Raw genomic sequence first — 16709 nt, 5'->3', positions numbered from 1 at the left:
TCATACTTGTGCTATTGACCGACTTCTAGAGGGTTCTTGTAATGAGCAGGGTGATCATTCATATTTGTGCACATGCTTTGAATAACCTCAAATGATCTGCTGCCACAATATAGATCTCCCAACACCCACAGAAATGCCTTTGGTAAGATATGCCTCAGGTAAAGGCCTGAAATAAGAGGCACCCACTCAAGTGCTGTCATTCATATGTAAATACAATGCTCACTAATGACTAAATGCCCCTTTTAAAGGACCTTGGGGATAAATTCCACTGTGAATTTAGTCCCAAAGAGAATTTATCATTGATCAAAATTTTGTAGGATTTCTTTTATCTTATGAGGAAAATTATGCAACTTTATTTCACTTTTTGGAGCCAAGATCCATTAAAAAAAAAAAAAACTATTAAATTAGCACATCCTAGGTGCCTGGGAACATCTATTCTTGTTGTTCCTTTCAAAGCATGAGTGCTACTGTTATTTTTAATTTGAATCTTCTATGTTAGATTGAAGTTTATATGAGAGCTCACATTCTTTCACAAGAAATAAGGAAATATTTTTATTAAAGAATAAAAATTAAGGAGGTATCAGTGATGAGTGACTGAAAATACTGCCGTCATCCACCCTAGAGATCTTTCAGAAGAAAAAACACCTGTCCTGCAGTCATTTCCCTAGAGGGATCTCTTTCAACACTCAGATTCTCTGATTTCATCGGCACCTGAGTCATTGTGGTAACTTCAAGATTATTCGGGACAAAGTTAACAAACCCAAGAAGCCCGCCTCGGTCCACAGCCCAGTAGGCTGTCTAGCTAGACTCCAGCAGGTTCCCCAGTGGAGATTAGTGGGAAGGGCCCAAGGCCAGCTCATTGCCCAGTCCCTGGAGCTGAGGACAACTGGAGCAGGGGATCCCAGGGCCTACAGAAGCATTCTCTTCCTCCAGGGAACTGCTCTAAAGTTGTTTGGTAATAAAGTTAGGAAACATGTATTGTTCACCCACTGTGCTCTGTGCCAGCAACACATGATAAGGAACGCAAATACAAATATAAGATGCAATTCCCAATCCCAGGAAATTCATGGTGTTGTGATGGGGAAAGAGGCAAGTGTTGATATAGCCACAGTGGAGGACACGGTGGATAAGAGATAGATGAGAAGCATAAATCAGTGCGAGGGGGTGAGATGAGAGGCAGAGAATTGTTAACAGCCTGGGCTCAGAGTCAGACCTCTACCTGGGCTCAAACGCTTGCTCTACTGCTTGCAAAATGTGTGACCCTGGGCAAGTCACTTAACCTCTCTGTACCTCAGTTCCTTCAAAAAGCCAGGTTAATGATAGTACCTACATCACTGGGTTGTCACGATGACTAAATGAGTTAACATAGGTAAAGCACTTGGGGCAGTCTCAGACATGTAGTGCGTGCTATGTTGGAGTGAAGGAGCGGCCCTTCCACCCTCTTTACAGGGGAGTCCCAAAGAGACAGAAAAGAAAGCTGGTGACCAGTGCAATATTCTTGTCAATCAAACCCTTGGTAAATCATCTAGTGATTTAGGAAGAAGACCCCTGGAGAAAGATTGCTCTTACCTCCAGAGAGCAACCCCCTTAATCACGCCACTCAAGAGACCACTCCACAGTCACTGGGGCAACAACCTGGAATTAAATACTGAGCTTCATTAAAATGTCTTACTGCCCTTAAAATTAATTCAAAGGATTCTAAGGAATTAAACTGAATCATTGAGTCTCTCTTTTGCGGATTCTGTGCAACGGCAAGCTTCTCCCCTTTACTTTTGGGATTCAGCTTCAGCTTAAAACTTTTGATGATCTAATAGTGTCACTGAGTAACTTTAATTTTGCCATAAATAAAAGATGTGTCTCTCTATTTGGAGACACATCCTTGTGCCTCCAAATAGAACCTAGGGCAGGGAAGAGTTGGAAAGAAAACGTAGATGCAAACAGCAAATGTTTCTCCATCCATACTTTGCTTGTGACCAGGCTCTTGCTTACACACAGAGAGGAGAGGTCAGAACTCCACAGGTGTTGTATGCAGAGTGTCTTGGGAGCCCTCTGACCTGGTCTGAAGAGAGATCTCAGGCTCTTAAATATCTGAGCATAGCATTTAGTTGTTATAAATAATAAACTCTCAGGATCAAAGATGATGGATGGATGGATAGAGAGAGAAAGAGAGAGATAATTGATAGGTGGATAGATCTAGAGAGATAGGGAGATAAATAGGAAACTAAGTAAATAAATAATGTCTCTTCTTGAGTGTCAAGAAATTTTCTTGTCCCCAAATATTTTCCCCAACCCAAGACCTACTGTGACTGAAACCTCACCATTAACATGCTTTTTGGTTAAGCTGTGCCCTTTGCAGGCATTCTTTAATAAATTCAAATATTCTCCAGATTGATAGCTCATTGTGTCTCTAACACCTTGGCCTGAAAACAGGCATCAGATGCCCTCTCTCCTAACTACAGGAACAAGGATGCTAGGAGGTGAGGAGCCTGTAGAGAGTTATAAAGCGGCCAGCAGCAGAGAAAGGAGACAGGCAGTGCCCAGAGACAAACTTTCTACCCTCACAATTTTAGATGGTCCTAGATCCCTGCCTTGTCCAAATCTGGACATCCTCTGGTTTAATAGCAAAGTCAGGAAAAGATTTAGCGTTCAGTCCTTGCTTCCAGTCTTATAACTGGAATTTCAGAAAAGTGGGGTGGGGGGAGACATGCTTCAATTGGTAAGTCAGTCCTGGCTTGGTTAGCACACTTTTTAATTGCCAGAAGAAATAAGTGGTCAATGGTTGAATTCTAGTTGGTGGTGACATTGCTCTGAACTGCTCAGGCTGCAAGAAGAGAAGTGGGAATGAAAATACCCAAAGGACAGCATTGTCATGGGCATTTCAAATGCAACACAGCCAGCCAAATCAATCACAGTAAAAAACTGGCTACAGGCCACCATCTAGTCAATCCTGGAAGAGAAGACTGTAGCGAATATGTTCCCTTAAAAATGGAAAATTGCAATTCACTTCCAAAGTAATCATTTCTCGCTCCTGCCCCAACTTTTTTATGCCTCTCTGAACTTCCTGGGTATATTCACAGCGCAAAACTTTCTTCCCGGGTATGTATTCATGCTGAGTTTTATTTGCATTGCAGAAGATCACTGTAGCCCTCCCAGTCCTTATAAATTAAGTTTATTTTGAGATGAAAGGGATGCAGCAGAAGTAGTCCCTGCTGTGACTTAATGTTGTAAGAGTGTATTTCTTCGTTTTTCTTGGGAAGCTATATTGATGGGGCAGGCAGGAGGAAAAAAAGATAAAAAGCCTCCCCAACTCCATGCCTGTTTTCACTCTCATTTTTTAAAAAAAAATGTATTCAAATAATCTCCTTCCAGATGTACTCGGATCAAATGGGGACACCAGATAATTGAGAAGCAAGATTTCCATCTGCTCTATCAATTGAAAGGCAAAAAGTGGAACGTAAAAAAAAAAAAAAGAAACCAAAAAAAAAAATAACACATTGTACCAATCCGCCCTTGCCTGTGAGCTCTGTGAATGGATGGGTAATTCAAGGGCTCCAGGAGCTGGGAAGAGCTGGGATCCCTGAGTGACAGACAACTGCAGCTCCAGCTCAGACACACAGAGGGTCTGTGTTTTCCAAGGCTTGCTCCAGAGCCAGGACCACACCCTCCAACCCATTCCATTGGCTCTTATGTCTCCCGTGCCCCATCCTCACGAGCCGCCATGCATTCACCCATTTATTCAACCACCTCTGCCTTCGCTTATTAATTTCGATTTCACCATGACCCTATGAAGCAGGTGCAGATAGGCAGGTCATTGTTGTCCTGAAATGTTATTAAGTCCCACACTGCATTGATCTTTTCACATGTGTCTGCTTTGTCTTTCAGGCTACATTGGAAGCCTTTTCAAGAGGAGGAACCTAGTCTTTCATTGCTCACGGTCTCCGGACTGGCTTCGAGTGGAGAGCCCTGCATATAACATCTAGAAGTATAATAAACCCAATTAGAAAAAGAAAAAAAAAAAAGTTGACATTATTTCATTTTTAAATATAGCGACGTGCCCAGTAAAGCAGAGCTTTATCACATATGAACATACGCTTTTGATCTCTGGTAAGAAAACAGAATTTCTCAAGTCCCAGTCCCTCCTATTCCTAGAGTCAGAAACACCACCTGGGGGGAAAATTGCTGCTCTGAGAAGAGGCAGCTGAGTGGCTTCTCTAAGTTATTTAGGTTAAGGCAGGTGCCCATTCATTCTGGAAGAATTACCTACCCGGATGCCTTTGTCTGGGCAAGGAGATCTGCAGATAGAGGTAGCATCCGTCAGTGCGTGCCCTTCCCTGGTGGATATCTGCATCTGCTCCTTTTCCCCGGGGCCTTGGAGCCTTCTGACAGGAAGGGGAGTAGGACCAGGGCCCTGCCTGTTGTGGTTTAAAGTTATCAGACAGGTCCGTGGACTGAGGCAGCAGCTGGCAGGAAAGGACAAGGGGGCCCCCTAGAAGAAACGGACCACTAGAAGGAGCATTGCTCAACTCAGACCTTGCCCCTCGATAGGGAGGCCTGAGGCTGGCAGACGCCCTTCGGACCCGCCTCCTCCACGGAGGAAGAAACTTGTGCGAAATGACTGCGTGCAGTTTGTTATGGACTGAATTGTGCCTCTCAACCAAAATACATATGTTGAAGCTCGAACCCCCTCTGTGACTGTCTCCGGAGACAGGATCATTAGGAAGTAGTTAAGGTTAAATCAGATTATAAAGGTAGAGTCCTAATCTGATAGGACTGCAGCCTTATAAGAGGACGGAGATCTCTCTCTGTGTGTCCGTCTGTCTGTCTCTCTCTCTCCATCACATGAGGACGCAGAGAGAAGGTAGCCATCTACAAGCCAGGAAGAGAGCTCTCACCAGGAGCCAACCCTGTTGGACCTCGATCTGGGATTTCCAGCTTGGAGAACTGTGAGAAAATAAATTTCTGTTGTTTAAACCACCCAGTCTAAGGTATTCTGTTTGGCAGCCCAAGCTGACTAGTATATAGGCATCGTCATTCTTATTTAGTAGATTAGAAAACTGAACTCAGAAAGGTTAAGTAACTTGCTCAAGATCATACAGTCAGTAAGTGGCAGAGCTAAAACTCCACTCCACATTGTTTTCATTTTGCCAGGCTGAGATTCTGATGGAAAACCACAGTCACTGTGGTGACCCACACTGTTATAGGAAAGGGGGGGTAAGCTAATTAGTCAGACAATAGTGAGAAATGGATAAGCCACTGTAATAACCTTAGGTGGCCTGGAAGAGGGGAAAAGCAAGGTCGACCAGAAACCCTTGTAGGATGGGTGGATGGATGGATGGATGGATGAAGGAATGAATTACTGCAGGTTGAAGTTAGCAAGGCTTCCTGGAAGAGGTGACAATTAGAAAGCTGGCCTTCTTGCCTCAACACCTCACGCCTTCCCCGCATAGTGAACACTTTCCTCTCACTCTCAGATTCCATGAGGGGTCAGTCTTTCCCCGGACACACACCACTGGGAAACCTGCGCTCTGCAGATCTAACCCCTTCTGCTTGTCCCCATAGTGTCTTGTATGAAAATGACAACAAATAAATATGTGCTGGTTGATGGCTGGCCCTCTCTTCTGCCCTCCTTTCCTGGGTTTGCACCTTTCCTGCAGTACATGTAGAGGCTTCGTAAATTAAATAGCAATTTTTGTTTTTCTTTTCCCTACATCAGTGCTCGAGGCCTCCATGCTGCCTTGAGACTGAGGGAATGAACCCTTATATACGCTACTACTAAAACGGAAGACGTGACATAAGCAGGAGCTACACTGTGTGCCCAACAGGAGAGCTGAACGGGAGGATGGAGAAAGGAGGAGACCACCCTCTCTCCACCCTCTTCTGCCCTCAGTGAGAGGGCCCCCAGGGGAGGGTGCAATGGAGTGTGACTTGGAAGAGATCTGGGAGGAGAGAGTGGCCGCTCCGGCCTGGGGGACCAGGGGGAGAGGAGAGGCAGCCCAGGACTCAGGACCTAGGTGGCGGCTGCAGGGGGCGGCAGGGCAGCCCAACCAGAGGCTGAAAGCCAAGCCACCCCTGTGCGTCACTCGCTGTCACTCGAGGCGCCACACTGTGCAAGCAGGAAGCCTCATTAACTGTCCGTCTCATGTTACTGGAGGTGCGGGGCCTTCCAGCTCAGGTGCCTGTACTCCGCCTGAGGATTCTCCAGCTCGGGGAAGACGCGCACCCAGCCGGGGCCCGCGCTGGCGGAGCCCCACCCTCACTGCTCTCTGCGGACACCCCTTTCACTCGACGTTAACAGCTAACCCACAGAGCTTACCGTGTAAAAATATACATATATTTATATATATTTATACTTACTTATTTAACCTTCACAGCAGCTCTCTATTATAGTATCTCCAATGTACAGATCAGCCTCTCTGGCACAGAGAGGTTAAGTAAACTACCCAAAGACACACAGAGATGAAGCCGAAGGAGCACCGGGCAGTGAGGACCCCCATGCGCCCACCCACTACGTGTGATCCAGGCGACTCTGTATGGGACTCCAGGTCTGTGATCTAGCTCCAGAGCGCAATTTAACTCCTCCAGGACCACAGCCCTGCCTCATTTACCTTGACACATCCATAGCCCCGGACACCTTGCAGGTAAAAAGAGTTGAGTCAATGCCAAATACATTGAATTACTAGAAATTATTAATGAAAGCTTTATATTTAAACATGGTTTTGTCCTAGAGCACCCTGAAGGATACATTTCTCAAAGAAGCCCAGACACGTACCATGGATGGAGCTTTTTATGTCACACCGCTCTTTTCCATGGGCCAACACCGGTCTTTCATTCTCCAGACAGCATGGAAGAAGAGAATAACTTACCTTTAATCATGCTTTACACTTTTCACAGAGTTTTTAAAAAAATGTGTCACCTCAGTTAATTCTGTAGTTAAAGGAAGCATTATCACTCTTACTGTACAGGTTAAGAAGCTGAGGCATTAAAGAGGTTAAATGATATATCCAAGATGATACAGCTACTCAGCAGCAAAGCCAGGACTTAAATGCCAGTAACTGGTTCCTACTTTCTGGTCTGGCATTCTTTCCTTGGATGGTGAGTGTACTTCTTATTCTCAGATGCCATAAGGTTAATTCCACAAATACTTTTTCTCAAGCTGCACACCTGTTAGGAAGGACTGGGGGAGGGCATTTCACACAGAGCCTTGCTAGCTAAGCTCTCCATTGCCCTGGCCATGGACCAGCCGTGTTTGGGAGCACCAACTGTTAGAAATGCAGAGCCTTGGGCCCAGCCAGGACGTACTGAATCTGAATCTGCAGGTTAACAAGATCTTCGGGGGATCTGTATGCACACAAGGGTTTGAGAACCGCCACCGTGGAAGACGTGCTCACAAGGGCAGTCATCAACAGACATAAAGAAGTTGACTATTCTCGGGTGGATTCTGTGGGAGTTAAATGGGTATCTAATACATGTGACTACATTCAGATATTGACTTGGAAAGCATCACCTGCCTCTCGTGCACGACAAGAATGTAAAGGAATCAGCACGTGACTGGGACGGCAAGCAGTACACATCTGGATGCAAACATAACTGCTGCGCACCTGGCAGTCTCTCCCACCTGGGAAACCTGGGGGGAGGGGACGCCCACCGAAACAGATGCACGCGTGGATGTTCTGCCCATAAATAGGGTTTTGACTGGCACCATTCTCTTACTACGTGTTTTCTGATGCCGCGCTGGGGTGCTGGGGACTCAATGTTCTGAACACACAGACCCAATTCTGTTTGGCATAAACCAGAAAAGTGACTCTTCCATTACACATCAAGCTGCCTGAGTCAGTTCTGTGGAAGTCTGTCACCTTGGCAGTGGACAGGCGGTCAGCTGAACTGGACACAGCCTCCTCCTCCCACCCCAGCTCTGCCACCAGCTCTCATGCCAGAGGAAGTCTGAGTCAAACACTATTTTTGATTTTTTTAATAAATTGTCTCTACAGGATGGTGTTCAGGCTATAACATGTAGAGTGTTTTAAAGAAGCAGCTTTTAAAATTTGTCTGAAAGAAACCTAAACATATTGCTAGATTTTCCTCACCAAGAGAAGTACTTGCTCAATCAAAATGAATTTGTCGATTAACCTTAATGGTACTGCAGTGGGTTGAATAGTGTTCCCCCAAACCCATGTCCATCAGAACCTTGGAATGTGACCCTACTTGGAAATAGGATCTTTGCAGATGTAATTAGTTAAGATGAAGTTATACTGGATTAGGTAGGGGTGGGTCCTAAATCCAATGACTGCTGGTGTCCTTGTAAGGAGAGGGATATCTGAAGATTCACAGGGGCACACAGGTGAGAAGTATGATGATGGAGACAGAAGTTGGAGCTACAAGCCAAGGGACACCAAGGATGCCAGCAAACACCAGAAGCTAGGAAAAGGCAAGGATTCTTCCCTAGAACCTCTGGAGGGAATTCAGCCCTGCCAACACCTTGATGTCAGACTTCCAGATTATAGAACTGTGGGAAATTAAATTTCTGTTGTTTGAAGACATCCAGTTCATGGTACTTTGTTAAAGCATCCCTGCGAAAGGAATAGAGTATCTAATAACTAATGTCACTAACATTATTTTGAGAGCTTGCTCCATGCCAGGCACTGCTCTGAACATTTTACACGTATTTACCCGTTTAATCCTCAAAGCAACCTCCTGAGGGAGGTACAGTTATTCTCATTTTACGTAAGAGATATTCAGTCACTTACCCAGCGGCTGGATAGTCAAGCAGGCTCTAATCCAGGCAGTGCCACTTCACAGCCCTCACTCGGAGCCTCCAAACATGAGCTCTGAGAGTTGGGAGGTGAAACTGATATGAACGTATGGGCCAGCGTTGGTGTGAGCACACAGCAACCCGCGTTCCCGCTCTGGCTTCACCAGCCTGATGAGCAGAAACCAGGACCCACAGGAAGCTTAGCTGTTGGGTGGTAGGAGTTTCTAGGAAATGGAGTTACTAGTGAGTGCTCTCAATTAAGAAAGCTCCAGGGCTTCCCTGGTGGCACAGTGGTTGAGAATCTGCCTGCTAATGCAGGGGACACGGGTTGGAGCCCTGGTCTGGGAAGATCCCACATGCCACGGAGCAACTGGGCCCGTGAGCCACAACTACTGAAGCCCGCATGCCTAGAGCCCGTGCTCCACAACAAGAGAAGCCACTGCAATGAGAAGCCCGCGCACCGCAACGAAGACCCAAAGCAGCCAAAAATAAATAAAACAACAAAACAAAACAAAAAAAATGACTATTCCTAAAATTACTGTGCTAATGTACCTCTTGCGTTGGCTGAAAAGGTGGGCTGGCTCGCTAGAATCTTTCAAATTCCACTTTCAAAGGGGGCCCCGCTGTTGAACCACAAACTAGAAAGAGCTGCACTGCCCTGTGGTGGCAGACAGTTCTCACTGTGAACACAGCGCCCGAGGCTTTAAGAAGTTGTGTGCAAGGAATGTACCCAACATACAAAGTCTGCATCACGGTTCTCAGCCTTCTCACTGCTGTTTGGGGCCGGGCGATTCTTTGCTGGGGACGGCAGGGAGCTGCCCTGTGCATTGTAGGATGTTGAGCAGAATCCCTGGCTCCTTACCCCCCAGACGGTCAGAAGCATCCCTACTCCAGTGTGACAACCACAAATGAACCCAGAAAGACAAAATCACCCCCTACCCCACTGAGAACCACTGCCCTATACAGAGTAACAGAAATCAGCCACCATCAACTTGGGAAAAACTTTGTGTTTACAAGGTTTATCAGGCAGCTAAAGGGAGAGGTAGAATCACATGCTCCCTTCTCATCAGCTCCATCCACACGCCCTTAGCCCAGGTTTGGTCACCGACCGCAAAATCTTCTTTGCCCTGTTCTCTCTTCCTTCCCCAGCTTCTCCCACACTACTCTCTCCTTTGTTGCATCCCTAGCCCTTCCCACACTCCTTTCCTGGCTCTTTTTCCTTCACTTGCCCCTAAGCTGTTGATGTTCCACCAGGTTTTATCCTTCTCCCTCTGTTCTGCTTTCCTTGGTTAAGTGTCACTTATCCTAACCTTCCCACTTACATGTTAATAACTAACTTCCAAATCCATATTTTTAGCCTGACCCTTGTCCTAAGCTCTAATTTAAAAGTACTAAACTGGTATTCCAGTGTTCCCAACTAGTTATCTATATACATTCCACATGTATCTCAAAATCAGTGTATCTAAAACCATGCAAAATATTCATTAAAATTCCATGTAGCTTAGTGTCACGCTGCCCATCAAAATTCTATCAGATTCTGAAAGGCAACTCTTCTGTAAGGCCACCACAATCAACTAGACACTACATACTACTTGTGGTCTGAGCTCTCCTTTCCACTCTTGCTGCTGCTGTCCTGGTCCAGGCCTTCTTTTAAGACTGTAAATCTCAGCCTCTCCATCTCCATCTCCATCTCCCCACACTGTTGCTAAGGCATCATTCCAGAACAGTGAGGCTCCAATCTCCCTGTCCCTCTGATACGTCTACCACAATGCCAGGCTCCATGATCCACCCAGGGCCCAAACCAGAAACCTAAGCTCCACCACTAAGTCCTCCTTCCTATTTCCCATTCAACCTGTCAGCTCAGTATCATTCCGCCTGGAATCCATCCATTCCTCTCTTTCCACTTCTGCTACCTTATTATATCTTGCCTGAATTCTTCAATAGGTCTCTCTGCCTCCAGTACTGGCCCATGTAAAATTAATCTTACACACAGTCACCAGAGTGATCTTTAAAAATTAAAATCTGCCATATGATCCAGCAATCCTGCTTCTGCATGTTTATCCAAAAGAACTGAAAGCAGGATCTCAAAGAGAAATTTGCACACCCATGTTCCCTGCAGAACTATTCACAATAGCCAAGAGGTGGAAGCCACCCAAATGTCCAACAATGGATGAATGGATAAGGAAAATGTGATAGACAATTCAATGGAATATCATTCTACCTTACAAAAGGAGGAAATCCTGTCATATGCTACAACATGGATAAACTTTGAGGACATTATGGTAAGTGAAATAAGACAATCATAAAAAGACAAATGCATGATTCTGCTATATGAAGTAGCTAAAGTAGTCAAACTCATAGAAACAGAAAGTCGAATGGTGGTTACTAGGCAGTAAGGGTGAAACCGCAGAAATGCGTCTTGGGGGGCTCTGGGGCGCTCTGGTTCTTTATGTCTCAGCACAGAAAGAATTCAGCAAGAGGCAGTGAGAGATAAGAAGTGATTTATTAGAATAGAATGCTTGTGAGGCTTACAGGTGGGCAGGTAAGGGAGTGCCACGCCCCGAGAACTTAGTGGGCTACTATAATCAAAGGCAAAGTGGGGAGGAGGAGAAGACCACCTCCTTCCTCGTTCTTGAGTAGACATCAAGCTTCCATCATCAGCTCCTCCTCCACGTCAGGTGGTGGAGTTTTCTTGTCCCTACATGGTCAACGCGGACTGTCATGGCGCAAAGGAAATGAGCAAAAGTGTGGTAACATATACGAAAATGTGGTAAATCATCTCAGGTTTCAGTATAATGTCACCTTTTCCTTACATTTTTGTTTTTAGTGTGCTCAGAGAAGCATGCCCTAGAAATCATTAACTTACTGACCTCACTGGGCAGGATGTGGGTCTCATTCCACCATTATTTTATTGTCTGGGGGCATGTCTCATGCTTCTGTTGTGTGGCTTTGTCGCTAAGCAAGCCTGCTGGGTTTTGTGGTTACGCAAACCTGCTTTCTTGAGTGATCATTAACTTACAGGGGTCTCCCATGCTTTTTTTCTTTACTTACGATCCCTTAGTGGGATTAATTATTTAATCACCTACTGTGTCCCTTTACTCTGTCCCTATCAGGGGGAGGGGAGAATGAAGAGTTTTTCTTTTTCCTTTTTTTTTTTTTTAAATAAGTCTTGGGGATGTAATGTACAGCATGGTGAGTATAATTAACAATACTGTACTGTGTACTTGAAAGTTGCTAAGAGAATAGATTTTTTTTTTTTTTTTTTTTGGCCGTGTGGCATTTGGGATCTTAGTTCCCTGACCAGGGATCGAACCCATGCCCCCTGCAGTGGAAGCATGGAGTTCTAACCACTGGACCGCCAGGGAAGTCCCCTGAAGAGTTTTTCAATGGATATAGACTTTCAGTTTTGCAAGATGAAAAAGTTCTAGAAATCTGTTGCACAACAATGTGTATATCCTTAACACTACTGAACTGTACACTTAAAAATGGCAAAGATGGTAAATTTTGTTATGTGGTTTTTACCAAAAATTTTTTTTTAATTTTAATGGAAATCTGTACGTAAAATTGCCTTTTGTAAACCCGTCCCTGGCTCACTTTCTTTCTGGTCTTTGCACAGTCTGTCTGCTCTGCTTGGGACCTTCTTCCAAACACCTCCCCTCCCCTACTCACTCCACTCCAGGCAAATGCCGCCTCCTGGTACTGAGGACTTCTTTGACCTCTCTGCTTTGTGCCCCAAACTTAGCCCACTGGGGCACTCACACCAAGCAGGGGCTACTGCTTATCCCTGCCTGCCCACCCTAAGAAACCATAATGCCCTCAAACACAGGTACCTGCACCCTTCATCCCTGTGTCTCAGGGTGAGCATGTACCCAGCTCATGTGTCAAGGCATTGATCAGAGCCCAGAGCCCTGCCTAAGAGGACTTCTGTTGAATTAAGTTTTCTCCGTCTTACTCTACCTGAAATCTGACTTTTCTTTCTCACTTTTTATAATCTTCTTGCCTCAGTAAACATCCCACTCTGGCCTGGTCCTGCCTTGACTAACCTCAGGCTTTCCAATTTCATTTTCCTTATACAGCTCTCCACAGCTGCTGGACTCCGAGGCTTCTCATCACTGTGGAGCTTCCCTCAGACAGTGGGCAGGATGATCCACTGAACTGGAATAGTCTCATCTTAACCGAGACCAAGTGGGATAAAGCAGAAGCCGGCTGGCAATATTTACACGCAGTTTGAGGGACGGTCCTCAGGCCCACTGCTCTGGGCCACTAACGAGCAGAATCATCATGTCCTCCACCTCCCTGTTTTAAAATGCAGATGTTATTATTATTGGTGAAGCCAACAGATTAGGATATGAACGCCACTGAAAAGGCATTTTGCTCCTCACAGTATCCAGGAGGAGGGGCAACACAGCACCTACAGGGTCCCCACAAGGAAGGACCAGGATGGGTCAGGAGGCAGAGGGAGCGAGGCAGAAGCGTGGATAAGAACCTCTATTATAGTTCGGTGGGGAAGGAATAGGTTCGGTGAGATCAGCCGGCTGAGCACGGCAGGATTGGCTAGCTTGAATACTTTCAGTGGGCTCCGGGGCACAGGGGCTGTCCCTCGCTGTCTGGTACCTGACCCCGGGGTGATCAGGGCAGGCGATAGTGGCCTGATGCCTGAGAGCCCAAAGAAGGAGGTGACTGGGGGCTGGGCTCTGGATGGAGTGGTTGGCATGTGACAGGTGCGATTAGGGGGGCTCACCTGCTATCTCTAAGAACCGGCTTACCCTGGGAGCGGCAGTCTTTCCCTAGCCAGCTCGTCTCCAAGATGTCAGAGCATCATGACATACAGAAAATAAAAAATATCCAACACCAGGACCAGAACATGGGATATGGAATACGGCTGCAGGGAGGTCAAAGAAGGAAAAAAAATAAGGATGTTGCTGCTAATAACATTGCTGGTAACCCAGCACAGAGCATTCCCTGACTTTCATAAAGTTGATAAGAAAAATTCTTCCAGCTATGGATTAAAAATAGCCACTCACTTTCTGAGAAGCCAGCTACTAAAACATTTACTTTAGATTTCTTTTTATGTGACGTGATAAATATACATTTTTTCCCCCATGGAGAATATTTATGAAAACTTTTCTGGGAAATGTCTTTTCACTAAATGTAGGGTCTCTGGAGACAGTTCAGGAAAGCAGCCCCCCAGATGCGCTGTCAGTTGTGACCTGACTGTCTGAATTACCGTATTTTTATATTGTAACTCACTTCCTTTAATGATATATATATTCAGCTAATGGTGTGAAAGAGATGGAAGCTGGCAGCTTTAATGGTGTGTGATGTACGTGCTCCTTAAGCGTTAAATGTGAGGGTATGCCTGAGACAAGGAGCTTTGCTGGCCTTCATCTGGGCCACCGGCTTCAGCAAGTCACTCGGCACAGGTGACTTTGGTGGTGACGTGGCATATGAATGCCATTTCCTTAGAGCACATTAAAGATGACCGCACAGCCAGACTGTGACAATTGGGAACTTCTGAGCCTTTTAGGCACCACTTTCTTTCTCCAGGCCTCACCCCCACTTCCCTTGAGCCCCTCCTTCCTTGCACTCCTTACTGTCTTCCTGGATGAGGCTCCAGCCCTCAGCACTTACTGGAAGCGATTGTCAATTCAAATGGCTCTACTGCAGGTCACTCTGCCGGCGGAGAGGTGTGCCCGCATGTCTCTGCGTTTTGGACACCGGGATGTCTAAAATGAACCTAAGACAGGGCTTAAACAGTAGGGCACCAGGTGTGCCCCCATCTGGGAGGGAGAGGGGGGACCACCACACACTGTACCCCTTCGTCACTACCCCATATCTCCTCTCCAAACGGTCCCAACTCAACAGACCCAGCCAACAGGGGACGATGTGAATCTAGAGCAGTGAGTGTGTGTCACCCCAGTGGTTCCTCTCTGTTCCCTTCTCCCCTCATCATGCCCCTTGATGACCAACTCCTCACGCTCTCAATGCCTCTTCCTTGCAGAGGAGAGGATGCGCTAGCAGTCATTCGTACTTCAGTCTAATAATCCTCACTCCAGGCATTTCAGCCTCTTTTCAGACTGTGGAGTGCAATATTTAGGTTACTCTGAAAGAAATTTCAGACGTGATCCAGCAGGGAGAGGAGGAATGATCTAGCAGGGTGGGAAATTGGTCCTCCCTAGAGCCCATGATGTCCCGTCTTGCTGGCAGCCCGTGGGCCCCCTGTCCACATGGGAAGCATCAATGCTTCCTCCCTGTTTGGCTGAGCACAGGAAAGGGGTCCAGCCTTCCGAGCTTGACAGAATTTCCAGATGGGGTACATCTGTCACTTTCTGTGACATGCTGCGTCAGCCCCTAACAGAGACACGGGTTGTGCATGAGCCTGGAGGCCCACAAGTCCCACCTTGGGCACCATTGCTGTTGTCTTAGTTCCCGCCAGCTCCGGTCCCTCCCTTCCTCTTTCTAGTGATTGAGATCAGCAAGTCTTCCCTTCCCACCTCATCAACGCCTGACTATTGTTTGGCTTCTAGACAACAGGACTATAAAAAAAAAATTAAGACAAAAATTATACAGATACTTTATATAAAATGCAAAATAAAAATTAGAAGGAACTAAAGGGATTGCTCAAGAGAAGTCTGACTGCCCAAGAATCAAGCAAAAGATTTTCATCCATGAGCCTGACCCTACATCTGCACTGGTCCTTAAGGAGAGAAGAAATCCTGGCCTTTAAATCAAGTCTGGATACATGTAGAGAGTTACGGGTAAATTAAAGGATATTTTTTGAAAGCTTCAATACATGGACAGATATACAGTGCATCTGTATCTGCAAACTAAATACGGCAAAAACATTAAGTCTCCCAAGATGAGTTTCAAGCTTTAATTCAATCTCAATCACATTCTCAAAAAAAAAAAAAAAAAAGGTTTTCTTCAAACTTAGTACATATTAATTCATCTAAGAGAAAAAACAGATACACGTGAACAGAGGAAAACAACAAAACTGACTAATTTAAATGGAGTAAATCGTCTGGAATTAGGCCATATTATTAAAAAACAGTTTTATATGTAATAAAAAGATGTCATAAATCAATGAAAGAAAAGGTAGAAATATTTAATAGTGTTGGTTTTGCTAATTAGTATCAGGGGAAGGATGACTGAAGACCCAAGTAATATAATAAATAAATTTTAAACAAATTAAGAAGTTAAATGTAAAACTCCAACCATGAAAACATAAACATAGACACATATAATTGATAAATTAGTACCTCTGGATAGTGTAGAGAAGGGACAACTTTCTAAGTATAAATGTGATAGAAGAAATCAGAGAGAACATTTAACAGCTTGGATAGAAAAAATTTAAAATACCTACTCCCCAAGGAAAATTATTAACCCAAAGAAAAAGAATAGGCTGGGCAAATATAGTTAGAAGTGATTATTTTTAGCATGTAAAAGTGCATGCGACTTGCAATAAATACATTATGACCCCAGTAGATAAACTAGGCAGACAGTAAGATAATAAAATATGCAGGGCTTCCCTGGTGGCGCAGTGGTTGAGAATCTGCCTGCCAACGCAGGGGACACGGGTTCGAGCCCTGGTCTGGGAAGATCCCACATGCCGCGGAGCAACTAGGCCCGTGAGCCACAGCTACTGAGCCTGCGTGTCTGGAGCCTGTGCTCCGCAACAAGAGAGGCCACGATAGCGAGAGGCCCGCGCACCGCGATGAAGAGTGGCCCCCGCTTGCCACAACTAGAGAAATCCCTCGCACAGAAACGAAGACCCAACACAGCCATAAATAAATAAAAAATTAATTAATTAAAAAAAATATGCAAACATGAAAGGCAACTTTGCCAATTATAAAAATAATGCAAATGAAAAAAAACTTTAAGGTACACATTTTACATATTAAGTTAACAAAAGTCTAACGGTAATTTACATTGCTAGTAATGGTGTATAGAAAATACAGTC

At 45.3% G+C, this 16709-nt stretch overlaps 1 long non-coding RNA gene across 1 annotated transcript in view; it reads left to right on the top strand.

Moving 5' to 3' along the window:
• LOC309631496 overlaps positions 1–12315 on the top strand; it is a 549237-nt gene extending 536922 nt beyond the window's left edge. Inside the window, exon 2 of the long non-coding RNA XR_014246313.1 lies at positions 9016–12315. This is a non-coding gene — a long non-coding RNA (uncharacterized lncRNA). The remainder of the gene's footprint in view (positions 1–9015) is intronic.
• The last annotated feature ends 4394 nt before the right edge of the window (positions 12316–16709 follow it).

This window comes from Balaenoptera borealis (genome assembly GCF_965194805.1).
Source record: "Balaenoptera borealis genome assembly, chromosome: 6".
NCBI lineage: Eukaryota > Metazoa > Chordata > Mammalia > Artiodactyla > Balaenopteridae > Balaenoptera > Balaenoptera borealis.
The sequence above is the reverse complement of the archived record's forward strand: the minus strand, read 5'-3'. Positions and strand labels throughout refer to the sequence as shown.